We start from the raw sequence: 15,464 nt of genomic DNA, 5'->3' as shown, positions 1-15,464 counted from the left end.
TAAACCATGTTCCTGAGCACCACATTCAAATGATTTTTAAACTCATTCAGGGATGGTGACTCAATCAGCTCCCTAGGGAGCCTATTCCTGGGCTTAACAACACTTTCTGTAAATAAGTTCTTCCTGTCACCTGACATCAGCCAGACCAACCCCTCTCCCTGTAATCACCTTTCAGGTATTTGAAGAGAGCAATAAGGTCTCCCCTCAGCCCCCTCTTTGTCAGAATAAACAGCCCCAGCAACCACATCTGCCAACTCCCTCAGTACTCTAGGATGCAGTCCGTCTGGCCCCATGGAATTGTGACTGTCCAGCTTTCGGAGCAGGTCCAAAACCATCTCATTATGGATTAAGCAGGGCCTATTCTGTTCCCCATCCCTATCTTCCAGCACAAGAGGCTGTGTGCCCAGGGAGCAACTAGTCTTACTATTGAAGACAGAAGCAAAGAAGGCATTAAGTACCTCAGCCTTGTCCTGATCCTTGATCACTGTGTTCCCCTCTGCACCCAACAAGAGATGAAGATTGTCCCTAGCCTTCCTCTTACTGTTGATATATTAATAGAAATACTTACTGCTGTCTTTCACCTCAGTGGCCAAGTGCAGCTCTAACCGGGCATTCTAATTTTCTCCCTGCACAGCTTCACTATGTATTTGTAATCCCCATAAGTTTCTTGCCCCCTCTTCCAAAGACAATAAACTTTCTTTTTGTTCCTGAGCTCCAGCCAAAGGTCTCTGTTCAGTCAGACTGATCTCCTTCCCCATCAGCTTGTCTTCCATGACCTGGGGATGGTCAGCTCCTGCACCTTTAAAATAACTTTCTTAAATTATTCCCAGCCCTCCTAGGCTCCCATGCCCTCAAGAGCTACCTCCAAAGTGATTCTCTCAACCATGGTCCAAACGAGACCAAACTCTGCCCTCCAGAAGTCCAAGGTGACAGTTCTGCATCCCCTCTGTGCCTCAAGGACTGAAAAATCTATTATTTCATGATCACTTTGCCTCAGATGGCCTCCAACCTTTACATCCTCCACAAGACCTTCTCTGTTAACAAACAGAAGAACCAGGATTTTGCTTCCACTTGTTGGCCCTTTCACCATCAGGGTCAGGACGTTATCTCCCACACATTCTAAGAACCTCAGGGACTGTTCCCTTTCTGCTGTATTATTATTCTAGCAGATGTCTAGGAAGTTGAAGTCTTCCATGAGAGCAAGGGGTAGAGACCACGAGACTTCACTCAACTGTCTATAATATATCTTATCCACCTCTTCACACAAGCATAAAACATGCACTTACAGCAATTGGAATACACTATTTGATGAAGATGTGGAGGTAGAACCATGATTTTTCCTTACATCTAACTTAATTTAAACCATAATTTGTGGGATATCACAGGTCTGCAACAACATTTTTACAGTAGATTGGAAAAAGATAGAGAAGAAAAAGGAAGTCCTTTCACTGTGAAAAGGTATTACAGTTCGAACCTTATCTTAAATTTCCTGTAGAAAACAAGCAGAACCCCAAGCCACCATATGACAGTGTAATTAATGTTAAAATACGCAGAAGGTAATTAAAAAATGTTAGGATTCTTCATATATAAAGACCTTCAGCTAAACACAAGTTAAATTGAAAATAAGCACTTGTAATCATCTAGATAAGGGAATTTATTGTCTGAAACACCCTAAAAGCTGTTTTGAATTACCCTGTGTACATTACGTACACTGATATTCTCATGTGAAGATTATTGTATATTGATCGGACACTGTCAGTTAATTACTTCTTTTGGGTACAAAAGATTCCAGTGAAGCTTTTCTCCATACAAATAGCAGAATGCTTTTGATTAGCCTCAAGTCAAAAATCCTAGAAAGCCTATTAAGGCAGGAAGGTAGTAGATGTTGTTTGTGAACAAAATTTTTTGAAATAACATTTTTTGAAAGAACATTTTAAAAAATTTGTTTAACTACTAAAAATGACAAGTTATGAAAACATGAATTTTGGACTCTTCAGTTAAAATGCTGCAGAATTTTTGCACCTCTTCACATTTCTTTTCCCTCTTCTCTGTATAGCAGAACAGTAAGGTCTGGGAAAATCCTAGTAAACCATCTTGGAGCAGCTAGCATTGATTTCTAGTGGTCCAGACAGAAGACAACACCCTGGTTAAAGTAACCAGGATGTAGAGTGGTGGTGTCAAGTACACCACTTGGTACATCACATGTGCACATTCACTTACAAAACTTGTAGGTATCTAACTTGGTGATTTTATCCTGAAGTGTAACTTACAAAAATGGGAAGTCTTTTACAGTCAAATCATTACTGCCATTCCCTCTCTGGGGATTTGAAACTTCAGGCTAATTCCTTTGTGTCAAAAGGAGCGCTATGTAACAATGTAAAATAGTGAAAGTAGTACATCCTTTTTTATGATGTTGGCTCATGACATCAGAGGCAGATGTTGATGATATGGCAATAGAGTCTGAACCTTCCCCCTGACATTCTCTTACATGTTGTTGCTGTGAGACAGATGGCAGCAGAGGGGCAGTTTGACACAAAGGTGTCTGATGTGGAAGAGTGGATGAAGCAAAGCTGTGTCACTGAATTCCTTAATGCAGAAAAAAATAAGTACCAACTGACCTTCATTGATGCTTGCTCTGCACTTATGGAGACCAAACAGTGGATGTGACTACACTGAGGTGGTCGGTGGCGTGTTTCAGCAGTGGTGACAGTGGCTAATTCCACTGATGTAGATTGCCATGATCCTGGTGTGGAGCCTCATTGCTGGCAAAATTGCAGCTCTAACAGTGATGATTTGAAAAACAGTGTTTTATGGCTAAGAATTTGCTCTACCAATTAACATTATTGCACTCTTTGAACATGTTGCAGTCTCCATGAAATTAAATAGGATCAATCTATGTATGATCTCACCAATGCTGTCAGCAGAAGACACACAGAAAAGATCTATGTATGGATAAACAAAGTCCAGTATGGACTTCAAAATTTATTCCTTAAAAGTGAAATAAATAGTAGACGCAACAGGAGTTTTCATCACTGTCTGGGACAAAATCGCAGCAATCCAAAATTATTCTGAACAAGAAAAGCACTAGCAAATATCAGCTCAGTCACTGCTCCTAAGTCTCAGGTACTTTAACACAGCTGAACAAACTGTTGTGTAAATCCACAGTACCAGTGATCTTCTACCATATACAAAATAATGTCCAAATATTGACTGAAAAATATCTCACTTCTGTCCACTTTTTGAGACAATATACCAAATCCATATGTTAAAAGCAAGAAAATTATCTAAGCCTGAAGAAAATTTTCCAATGATAAGTATCCTGTGATTAACATCTCTTCCACTTTTCAGTATATATATATTTTAATCTAAGAAAGGGTTAAAACCACAGGATATAAGGGAGCAGTTAGCCCTCATATGAAGATGTTTCACTGCAAATGGCACAACAATATATAATCATCATTTTTTTTCATGGTGGACAGGTACCAACTGCTCAGCCTTTATGGAGATATTTTTTAATTCAGAACATAAATTAAATATTTATGACAGAACTGCTGAAAGAAAGTCAAATACTGCTGGCAAACAATTCCCTTAATAAAGTTCAATCACTGTAATGCAGACTGTTGTCAAAGGGTAAGTGCAAGTTAATTTATTTATTTATTTATTTATTTTAAGTTTTGTTCTCTTTTTTTGTGACAGTCATACTGGAAAGAACTGATAATCTGAACGGATTCCTAGCTCAATCCTGCTCTCAGCTGATCTGAGTGCAGTTCCTTTTCCCTTTATTTACTTTTACTACCCCTTTGTAGGTAAGCTTCTATCTTTAAAATATATATATTTAAATACAAACACACAGAGAGATAAAGATATTCCCATTCAGTATTTTTTTATCTGAGTTTTGAAACTATTCAAGGCAGATCATAAGCCTTTAGAGGTCCAAATAAAATAGGCAATAATCTAAGTGTAACTATCCACAACACCACAATATCCTGTTGTTCCATTTAGGTACAAAGCACTGCTGGGTCATCAGCAGGCAGAACAAAAAAGATGCTATGTCTCTGAAATGCAAGTTTTAAAAATAAATAGAAATATGCTAAGAAACATTTTTTAAAAACTTGCTTTTAGCCCAGCTGAGTACATTCTGTCAGCTTTTCTTCCTGCCAATATTGTTTTAATATCTGCAAAGCATAATTATCGGGGATACCAAAATTAAGTGTAGTTAGAGGAAAACTGAGACATGGTTTGGTGGATGGAGCACCCCACAATGACATTGTGCTGCCAAATTTACTGGAAACAAAATACATAAAGAACACCTGCAATACCAGAAAATCTAAGAACATCTAGTTCAACTATCAATCCACACCTATAGACTGTGTCACTCATTGTGACATCTACCCTCACCTTGAACATCTCTTGTGGTGGTGATTCCACTGCCCCTCTGAGCAGCCCATCCCAAACCTAACCACTCTTCTGGAGAAGACATTTTATCACATATACAATTAGAACATCCCACAGTGCAACTTAAGGCCATTACCTCTTGTCATATGCTGTGGATAGACAACTTACATGGTTAAGAGCTGATGACTTGGCTACTCTAACTGCCTATCTATCTGTGGAGGATTAGAAGACTGTGTTGGACTATAATAGAAGATGTGACCATTGGGGTCAGATGAAAGTCAGGAGACATTCAGCGAGAAAGCAGGTGGGACTGCAGAGTCGAGATGAGTGAAGAAGAGTAGGACCAATTGAGAAGGAACAAGGAAGAGTGAAGCAACAAATCAGAAGTAGCCACTTGGCTGACATGACCCAAACCAAAGTTGTTTATCACAAGAGTTGTCTGTCTATGTTTGGAAGAAAGAGTCTTTGTATTACGACTCTCACAGAGTTGTTGTGAAGTCTGCTATTTCCCTCCCGCAGAAAAAAATTAGATAAATATGTATGACTTTATTTAAGAACCATTAGCTAGTCTTTCTTATTTATCTATTCATCTACTCATTTGTTTATTTTGTTTATTTAAGAGTGCTGTTGTCCACAAAAAATCCTTAATTCTTTCACCCTGTTCTTTCTGAGGACAGGTATTTACTGTTACAGCTTGAAATCTATTCAGGGATTGTACTTGCATCGTCAGAATCATGCTCATGCTGTTCAGAAACTTATGAATGACATTTCTCTGAATAGGTAGACCAAACTGCTAATAAAGTCTTTCATAGAGTGTTCTGCACAATCAAGAAAATAGATCTTTTCACGGTGTTTCTTTCACCTCTTTCTAAGAATTCTTTATAGGACAAAATTACAGAGTTTTTTTCTTCACCTTCATTCAGATTTTATGTTGCAATTCATATGAACCTTTTCCTTAGAATTTCAGAAGATGTAAGTGATAAATGCTCTAGAATGGAAAGGGAATTAAGGGCTTAATTAAGTGCTCCATTTCTCTTTTCAGCTTTCTTGATTCATTTCACAGCATTTGATTTCTCATTAACATTCAAATACTGGATGTGAAAGACTCAGACAGGAAGAAAATTTTCCAGCTCTCTGACTAGAAAGGTACTTCAGGCATTCAGAGGTGGTACACTAAATGAAAATCTGTAGCTCTGAAACACCATGAATCAAGAAAGAGAAATTTAGAGATGAGACAATAACTCATGCTGCAAAATCTGGGGAAACTGTCTTTAATAAACACAGTATGAAAACAAACTGCTGTCATTGAAGTGCTGGTAGAAAGCAATAGAGGTGAAATCAAACACAAACACTAAAAAGAGGAGCACTTAGGGGAATTCTGCACAGAAATTGTCACGCTAGGGAGATCCAGGAATATTTTCAAGGAGATGAAAGTAAAAGTTCAGCCATGGAGTTACCAGGGGAACTGAGAGAAAAAAAGAAGTACTTCTCATTCATACATTTACCTGCTTTAACAAATGGAGAAATAGAAGTACAGCATCACTTCCACAGGCTTTTTCTTTTAGCAGACTCCATCGGTTTCTAACAAGTGATAATCACTGCTAACAAGGTGATAATAAAATACTCCAACTAATTCTGATGTCCCAGTGTAAGAGACTAATATTTTATATCATTGCCTCAAAGTTTGCTGATGAACATGTCCGAACATGTCCAAGCTTGACCTGGGCAAGGGTTGTGAAATCCCTTGTCTATGGGACAAGCGGATGGGCATGTCCTGGGGCAGCCTAAGCTGCAGCTCAGTGGCCATTGAACACTCTTTTGTGGAACTCACCTCCAGGGGGAGATAACCATCTCTGGCGATACCCGCCTGATGCCCAAGCAGGAGGGGTTCGAGGGGTTCGTCACGTAGACTGGAGAAATCTGGGAGATAAATAGAGGGGTCCTGCAGCCACGAATTTGGAGGGTTTTCTCTTTCTTCTTCCTCTTGGAGAAGCTTTCTCTTAGTAGAGACCTCCCGAGCTGATCACTGCCTGCTGCTTCCCGGAGAGGCCTTCTCTTTGGAGAGACCTCACGAGCTGATCACTGTTCGCTGCTGCCCCTCCGGGGGTTGACCCCTCGCCGCTTCTCCCGTGCTGACCCCGCACCCCTCCTCCCGTGCTGACCCGGTGCCGCTTCTCCAGGACAGCTGCTTGCTGCTCAGGGCTGCCCGTCGCTGCTGCTGTTCTCCCCACTTCTGCCGCCCCTGCTCTTCTGCCTCGGACCGTCGGAGCCGCTTGCAACCGGACCGCCCCTGGGATCCTGGCTGGTGACTATCCCTGCGTTGTACAAGCCCTTGCTTCTTTCCTATCTTTCCTATCGCTCGCCTTCCCTTCCCCATCACCCTAACAGTGTCCGGTTTCCCCATCTCCCTGGTTTATAGTGGTAATAAACTGGTCGGACCAACATCTGAACCGTTGTTTCTTAATCTCACGCTGGGTATATACATAGTCTAAGAACCTTCGTCGCCCTCCTTTATATTGGAGCGTGACACCCAGTCAGATGGGCCAAGAGCAGAGCAGTAAGAGGCCACCAGGCTCTCGCACCATTGGGAAAGAGCACTGTGCAACCCTAAACAGGCACAGCCTTAGCAGCAACACCAGCGGGGCTATGTCAGCTTTGGGAGCAGGCCCTGGGCCTTGTGCAGTGAGCTAAGCATGGATAGAGGCTGCAGAGAAGGAAAAACTTCCCCACTTGGAGAGAAGTGGCCAGGGAGATGGTGTCATTAATCTCTTTGGGGGGTTTCCAGCCCTCACTGGATAAAGCCCTGAACAGCTAGATCTGGCCCAGAGCTGGGGCTGTGTAGGGCAGGGGTCAGGCTGGAGGCCTCCCCAGGTCCTGAATTATCTGATGACACTTAGGTACAGAGAGATGCACCAGTAGGGAGCATGATGGGGGAACAGGAACTTTGATGTCTAAGAGATTCTCAGGTATTTATTTAGAAATAGACTTTTCCCAGCAAATCTATCAGTTTCTCTAAGTAGAAGAAAATGTTTGCTGCACTATCAGTTGTGTAGTATAATTTACAGGCCTCTGTCAGCAGCTTCTTTGCAAGTGCAGCAGAGGAATGGAGCATGACTTTTCCCACCCCTTTCTTGGGAGCCCTCAGCGAGAATGTGTGATGCGCATGAAGACATCCATATTGCCAAGCAGGGCCTCAGAGCACTTTCAAGTAGCTGGCACGGTGTAGGGACTAAGATGGTCTAAATGCCATTTAAATCTCTTAGATGAAGTTTGTTCGACACAAGGAGCAGTAGAACAGAGATGGATGTGGAAGCATGCTTCATACAAACTAGACATTTGTTTCTGTAACTTCCTTGCAAAAACAGTACTTTTTTATTTATTTCCATCTACATGGAATAAGATAGAGGGCTTGCCCATTAAGTCGACAAGTCAATAACCTGGGCTGGGTCCTAATGCTGTGGACGCGTCTCCATAAAACATAAACACCAGAAGACAGCAATCAGAATCCAGCCCTAGATAAAGCTCCATTAATGAATGTCACATATCATGACATGTCAGCAAAAAGTAAGGATATATTCCCAACAGTTCTAGCACATACAAAGTTTTACCATGGGTCATTCTGATTATGAAAGGGTGTCACTAAATGAGACACCATTTCAGCTGTTGTCATGGTAGCTTGTGCATCGTTACTGCTTTTGATACAATTCAGTCAAAGTATTCATAGGATTTATGGGTGGCATTATAGAATGCAAGTTCAGCAGCAGAGGGTGGGACAGATATCTTTTATTAATCAAATATAAGACAAATGACCTACTAAAAAGTGTGTTTTAATTCATTAACTTCTTTTAAAAATGAAGAAAGACAAAGACACACTGCATTATTTATTTTGTATATTAAAGCACCAGAGACCCAAAAAAGCATTGCACACCACTCTGTTCTTAAGGTTTTGAATCTGGAAACCCTGCAATCAAGGATTTTAAAATGGCAACTTCAACATATTTTCAATCACCCACAAATAAACTCATTCCAAGAACTTATTTTATTCCTTTCTTTTCTTAGTCATTCTTTACCTAATCCTTAGTCTTCCATTTATCATCTTAAATCTTCAACCAGAAGAAGTAATGGCACTTATCCCCGTCATAGTACATGACTAATGCAACTGAAGTTGCTTAAAAAACTCATATCTCAGACACGCCACATTCATGTTCCTGGAAGAAAATCAGACTAAGCACAGCAAAGTACTTGTGATATGCCAAAATAATTTTTAAAACAGAAGTTCTTTGGCTGGAGATGGCAGAAGACCTGCAATTCAGGCATCCAGCTATTCTAACAGTCCAGGCATTCAGCAGTACAAGTGACCATGAATTTGAAAAATCTGTAATTAAGTTAGAAATTAACAGATGAAAATGGAGTTGGATGTATGTGGAAGTATGCCAACAGTTCATGGATTGATTTAGCCCAGTTCTGTGACTAATGGGGCAGGGGGACACATGGACCCATGCCCTGGAAAAGGGCAAAAGGGTAGGGAGATGGTCTTATAAAAAATAATAGCAGCAATGATCTGAGGAGGAAAGCTAATATGCCAAATAAGGTATCAGAATGCCAAGTAACACAATATAATATAACTTGAATTTAAGTTAATAAACCAAATAAAATGAGAGAGAGAGAGAGAATCCAAATACCAAAGGCCTTACTCTAATGCTGAAGTTGACACAACTAGGGAATGCATGCATGCTGCTGGGTCAAGCAGAAAAGGGAAAAGAGAAGGATCTTGTGAGCTACCAATAGTTTTATCTTTGTACAGAAAACAGAAAAATGTAAAGTAACACAATGTCCACTGGGGTACGTGGTTCTTCTCTTCTGAAACAGGTATACCCAGAAATATCAACGATCCATGGAACTGGAACATTAACTCTTGAAATCCCAGTGCCCATCTCCATGATGTCATGATGTGGAATACCGATAAAAATCATCAAATGGTGACATTCTACCCCTTACTGCACATCACTACATCATGCTTATACATACATATATATATACAAATAATGATTAACAAGTATTAAACACACATACATATATACATAAGCACACAAACATATATACATATGCATACATGTAATTCACAGAATTGTAGGGGTTGAAAGGGACCTCTCAAGAGATCATGGAGTCCAACCCCCTGCCAAAGCAGCTCCCTAGCCCAGGTTGCACAGGTAGGTGTCCAGGCGGGTCATGAACATCTCCAGAGGAGACTCCACCACCTATCTGGGCAGCTGTGCCACTGCTCTGTCACCCTCACTGTGAAGAAGTTCCCACACACATTTGTGTGGAACTTCCTATGCCTTAGTTTGTGAATTACTGACTGCATTCCCACGACATCAAGTTCCCTTGTGTTACACATTGAACATCCCATTCTTATCATTCACTCACCATGTGGAGTCAGATCCCTCAGCAAAAACAGTTCAATGGAGAGGTTTGCCCTTGTGGAAAGACCCAAACTACTTTTCCCAACATACATTTTACATGTACTACAGGGACCTTGTCTCCCTCTACAGTATGTAGGGAGCTGGATTGGGCAGGACCATCTTGATTGATAGATCCCTGAGGGTTGACCAACAAGGTGGCTTCTGAGAAATACTTCTCCCAGTTCCACCATCCTTTGCTTTCAACATAGTTTTTAACAATGTATTGTTTGTATTGTTCAGTTTTACCAAAAGTTGGTGCACGATAGGGAACATGACAAATTCACTCAATGCCATGATCTTTGGCCCAAGTATTTATGACTTGACTCAATCCTTTCTGGAGTGCCATATCACCACAGGACTTGTTTCTCAAGACCCAACATGGTGTTTCAGACAGTAGCATGGGGCCATTTTCTCTCTCCAGTCTGGTGCTCCCCTCCTCTGCATTCTCCAAGTGTTGAATTTTGTACTTCCTCTTTCCACCAGGTTTTTCACTTTTCGTTCTGTCTGTCTCTCCAGAAGGGCTCCTTGATGTGGTACTTGATTGACTCCTTCATCTGCATCATTCATAACAGTAGTCCTGTCTCACATGGATTCCTGGCTGGCTATGCAGATCTGTCCTTTTTGGTGAAGGACTGGATCCTGAATTCTGGGCCAGCAGTCTTCCTTGAATAGTGAGCTTGAGACTAAGTCCTCTTCCTGCAGGAGATACCTTTCTCCAACTGCCTTATGACTATGTAAAAGGTATTTGCTTTGGTAACAGGCTCTTCTATTAATAACAATCACTGCCTCAGCTGCCTGGCCTCCTTTGGACATGGCCTTTAGTCTACTACTACTGTGTTTGCTCTCTATAACTACCTGAAGGGAGGTTGTAGTGAGCTGGGGGTTGGCCTCTTCTCTCTTGTAACTAGCAATAGGATGAGAAGGAATGGCTTCCTGTCAAGCTAAACAAAGAATATAAAAGAAAGCAGAGAACTTTATTCACTTACAGACAGGCACCAGGAAGAAGGAAAAAAAAAAAACTTTCTTACCCATGCAAGGAATAATTGTGATATTTCACTGTTGTATGTCAGTGTTTAAACTGACTACAACAGATCTCTCCATATGTATAAATAATCTGATTGAATTGTTTAAAAACAAATTTGAGTTAAAGCCAATAGGATACAGAATGATTAACAATTTATACCCCCAAAAAAATTCTGATATTAAATAAAAAAATAAATACCAACACTATAATCATGTTTGCTAAAGAGACAAAACTATATGTAAAAACTCAAGATTACTAAAAGAAAGGAAGCATAGAGAGATGATATTTAAGCAAACTATTACATAGTGATTGCCAATAGAAGATCTCTGAAGTTTCCAGGAGATGAGGGGAAGAATCTTAAATGTCTCCAAAGCTTGACTTTTCTTGTAGCATTTATAAAACACAGTCAGAGAATAAAGAAGTCAATATGAATTCTGTGGCTGGTTTTAGTTGCCCTTGAAAGCAACTGCCATAAACCTTGGATGAAACCAAATAAGACTGATGATTTTGATCTTTAATTCATTATTACCTATGCTTCAAAGATAAATGATCCTGATGTAACTGGAAATAAGCAGAATGGCTTTCATTTGTAATCTGAATATCTAAATATCTATACATCAACTTTAGTGAAGTCAGGCCATTTCCTTCCCTGTACTTCTGAAGAGACAGTTTTGTTCTGTGTGTATATACACGTTGGTACATACCTACTTTCATGTGTGAACAGCTGAAAACTAGAGTCTGATAGGAAGGAAAAAATCAAATGAAAAACACTTTTGGTACCTTTACTTCTTTCCTCTGTATCAGTAATGTTGAATGAACCAATGACTGAAAATGAAAAGGGTATCAAAACAACAGATTTTAGGAAAAATAGCACAAGCTTCATACTTATTCGTAATATTTTTCACTGATGTCCCACAGAGTTTTCAAACTCCAGGGATGGAAAAACAAATGTTACTCCTCCTTCCCTGTGAAGACAGTCCTGAGCAGTGGGCCCCAGGAGAACCTCCTCAGGTTCAGCAAATCTAAGTTCAACATCTCACATTTATTTCATAAGTTTCAGAAACTATTTCTGCTTCCTTGTTGCAGGGATGTTTGGGAAGTGAATATTTAACATCATGTCACAAGCAAGTAACACAGCAGTGATACAGATTTTGTTTCACACTCTTCTAGCCTTATTCAAAGTCATGAGTGGTTTGTAAATTTATGCTGTACTGTATATGCATCCTGACCTTGTTAATATCTTATGTTTTCAAAGAAATCTGTTTGCCACTAGCTCTACAGAACTGTTTTCTTCACCCTAAATGTGAAATTAAGCCTTGTCCTTACAATGCTGTTCTTGGGCAACACTGATACATTAATAGGATTCAATTCTTATGGAGGAAGGAGGAGGCATGAGGGCGAGGGAGGTGATCCTGCCCCTCTGCTCTGCACTGGTGAGGCCTCACCTGGAGTAGTGTCCAGATGGGGAGCCCTCAGTACAGGAGAGATGAAGAGCTGCTGGACTATGTCCAGAGGAGAGCCACAAAAATGATCCAAGGGATGGAACATCTTCCTTACATGGACAGGCTGAAAGAGCTGGGGCTGTTCTGTATGGAGAGGAAAAGGCTCTGGGAAGACCTCAGAGCACTCTTTCAGTATCTAAAGTGGGAGATGGGGGTGGGGAGAGAATAATAATAAAAAAAAATAGAATCTTTAGCATGGCCTGTTGTGACAGAACAAGGGAAAAGACAAACTGAAAAAGAGGAAATTCAAATTGGATATACAGAAAAATTTTATAAGGGTGGTGAGGCACTGGGACAGATTGCCCAGAGAGTTTGTGGATGCTCCATCCCTGGAGATATTCAAGGGAAGGCTAGACAGAGCTCTATGCACCTGATGAAGCCACTAGTGTCCCTGTTCATTGCAGAGGAGTAGGACTACTAGATTGCCCTTGAAGGTCCTTTCCAACTCAAATGATTCCATAAAAAATTCTCTTCCTGTAGGTTTCCAGTAGAAGCATACAGTTTTTACCATAAAAACACTGCCTCTTTTCAGAGGCCTGGTATTGTTCTCAAAAAGCTCATGTAAGGAAGCCATGCACTGCCATTGAGAGGCTGCAGTAAGTGAAGTATTGTGAATGAGCAACTTTACATCGACTGCACAAGACAAATCCTGTTGCATGACAACATTTCTATCTATCACATACCAGGTATCTATCTATCAGCTACTTTGACTATTAAGAAGCAACTCCAGAGCTTTTCAACATGTGATAACAGAAAACCTGAAGGATTTTGGCTCAGCGAACATCAACATTGCAACACTCTGCCTGACTAAAAATGTTCTTCAAATAATAGAGGTAATATATTATGACCTAAGGCACAGATCTGCAAGAAGCTGAAAGGGAACAGCAAGAATGAGGAAAGAAAAGGAGAGTCCTGAGAATGCATGGCACAGTCATTCATTGTATCTGGGAGGAATTACTGAAGAAAATTTGTAAGTGACTGGTCTCAGAAAAGGGCTTCTGTGGGTTCTTCTGTTACACTGCGAAGAAAAATAGAGGAAAAAAAAGAAAGTCTGATAGCGTTATACCCAAAAAACTTTACTTCAGAAAAAAAACAAACTTTACTTCAAAATCATTACTTCTTGATGAATGCAAACACAGCACCACATCACACCACCACTCAAATCACACATGCCTGCCCCACTGATGACTCAATCCCAGAAAACTCTAACAAATGAACAACACACAAGAGCTGCTGAGCTAATTTGAGCAAGCAGACACTGCATTTACTAGCTGGTTACCTACTTTGTCAGGGGAAAAATAAATTCACTGGAGAGCATTCAAAGCCACGTCTGTCCAACGGAAAAAATATTCTCTCTAGCCATTACTTTGTCACTGATGCATGTTGTTATCATAAAAATAAAATAAAATAAAAATTAAATGACTTCAAAACACAGCACATTGCAGTTTATTTATCATGAAATTTATCTTTCCTATTTTTTCCCGTGTTCTACTTTATTAAACACCATCAGAAATATTTCATATTAAAGTGACTTAATGTAATGAAAAAAAAAGTATGAATTATATCACAGAAATCATGCATATTCCAATACTCTTGTAGCTTTTGTCCTGTTCACTTATCTTTATTTGGCTTTTAGACCAAAGAGATAATGATAACCATTTCTGAAATGCTAGAATTTACCACAGGGGTGAAGCTTGATTTCCACACCAGTTTTAGCAAGGAAAGACTTTTAAAAATGGATTAATTCAATAACCCTGTAACTACTTTCTAGCAATTATTGCTGCCCAGAAGGGTTTCTCACCTCCCAGAACCTCCAGACTTATGATTTATGATTTATTTATTTATTTATTTTTGAGGAAGGGGTTGCGGGACTAACAGGTCCTCCTTCCTTGGAAATTCGCTTGCTTGATTAAATTTAAACAATAAAATCTGGACTGGAGATAAACTAACAGTTCTTGCAGGTCATTTCCAGATTTAATATAATTCCAGATTCTAGGTCTGTGATTCTAGAAGTATAGCAATTCACAGGTTAGAAAAAAAATGACCTTTTAAACTATAAGTAATGTGCTCTGTACTATTGCAAACTCAGTAGTTTCACAATAGCTTCAGCTATGCTAAAACTCACTTTCCACCAAGATTAGGCTGTGTTCCTTCTCAACCTTTTCTTGGAAATTGGCCTTAAATATTCCATACCTAATAAATAACATGTTCCTGCAAATTGTGTCATTACACAGAATTTCTGTCTCTTCTGACATGTTTTGTGACTCAGACCAACATTATTTCATAGCCAAACATAGGTTTCTTTAGAAGCATTTATAGCCAGAAACAAAATAACAATTAAACTTAATGCAATCCAAGTCTGATACCAACCCTTAGGTCCTCATGTTATTTACTCTATGAATGCTTATAAAATATCTCAGCTATGCTATGCTTCCATCAGTTTTCTCGTTGTTCTCTTTTTTTGGTAAAAGGAATGATTGACTCTTTAACTGAAAATTAGTATTTACTCTGTTCCTTTGGTACCAATGTGCTAAAGGGAACTGTACATGTGCAGTAAGATCAGAAATACATCTTACTAGGATGCATCATACAATCACCTGCATTGCTCATTGTAGAGGCAAGAGCCACTGATCCTTTCAGGTGTGCAGTAAGACACAAGGATAGAAGTTTTTGCAACTCTTAAGCAGGTTAGAAGTATATTATCTGCTCAAGCCAACCAGTTGACAAGAGAGTAAATGGTTTAGTCTCAAGTAAAGTAAGCAAAAGTATTTCATGGGTCAGGAAGTTCTGAAATCAAGCAGATTTAATCCAGTTTATTTTCAGTGTTCCAACTTTTGACTTTATAGCAGCATGGATAATTCTGAAAATAAATACATTTTGAATAAAACACATTTTTCAATTCATAAAAATAGTATTGGGGAAGATAATCAAAATATGGCATAGATTACAGAAGTAAAAGGAAAGATGGTTCAAAGGGGAAAAAAAAGTCTTCACGTAGGGGAAAGCACTCTTTTGTTTATTTCTGGTCTTTGCTTCATCAGAGAACACTTGGAGCACTTGTGAGCTGTTTCTTTGTCTCTT

The sequence above is a fragment of the Cyrtonyx montezumae genome, unplaced genomic scaffold, assembly GCF_038088225.1.
Source record: "Cyrtonyx montezumae isolate F1298 unplaced genomic scaffold, pur_monq_1.0 scaffold_36, whole genome shotgun sequence".
NCBI lineage: Eukaryota > Metazoa > Chordata > Aves > Galliformes > Odontophoridae > Cyrtonyx > Cyrtonyx montezumae.
This window is presented reverse-complemented; position numbering follows the sequence as displayed.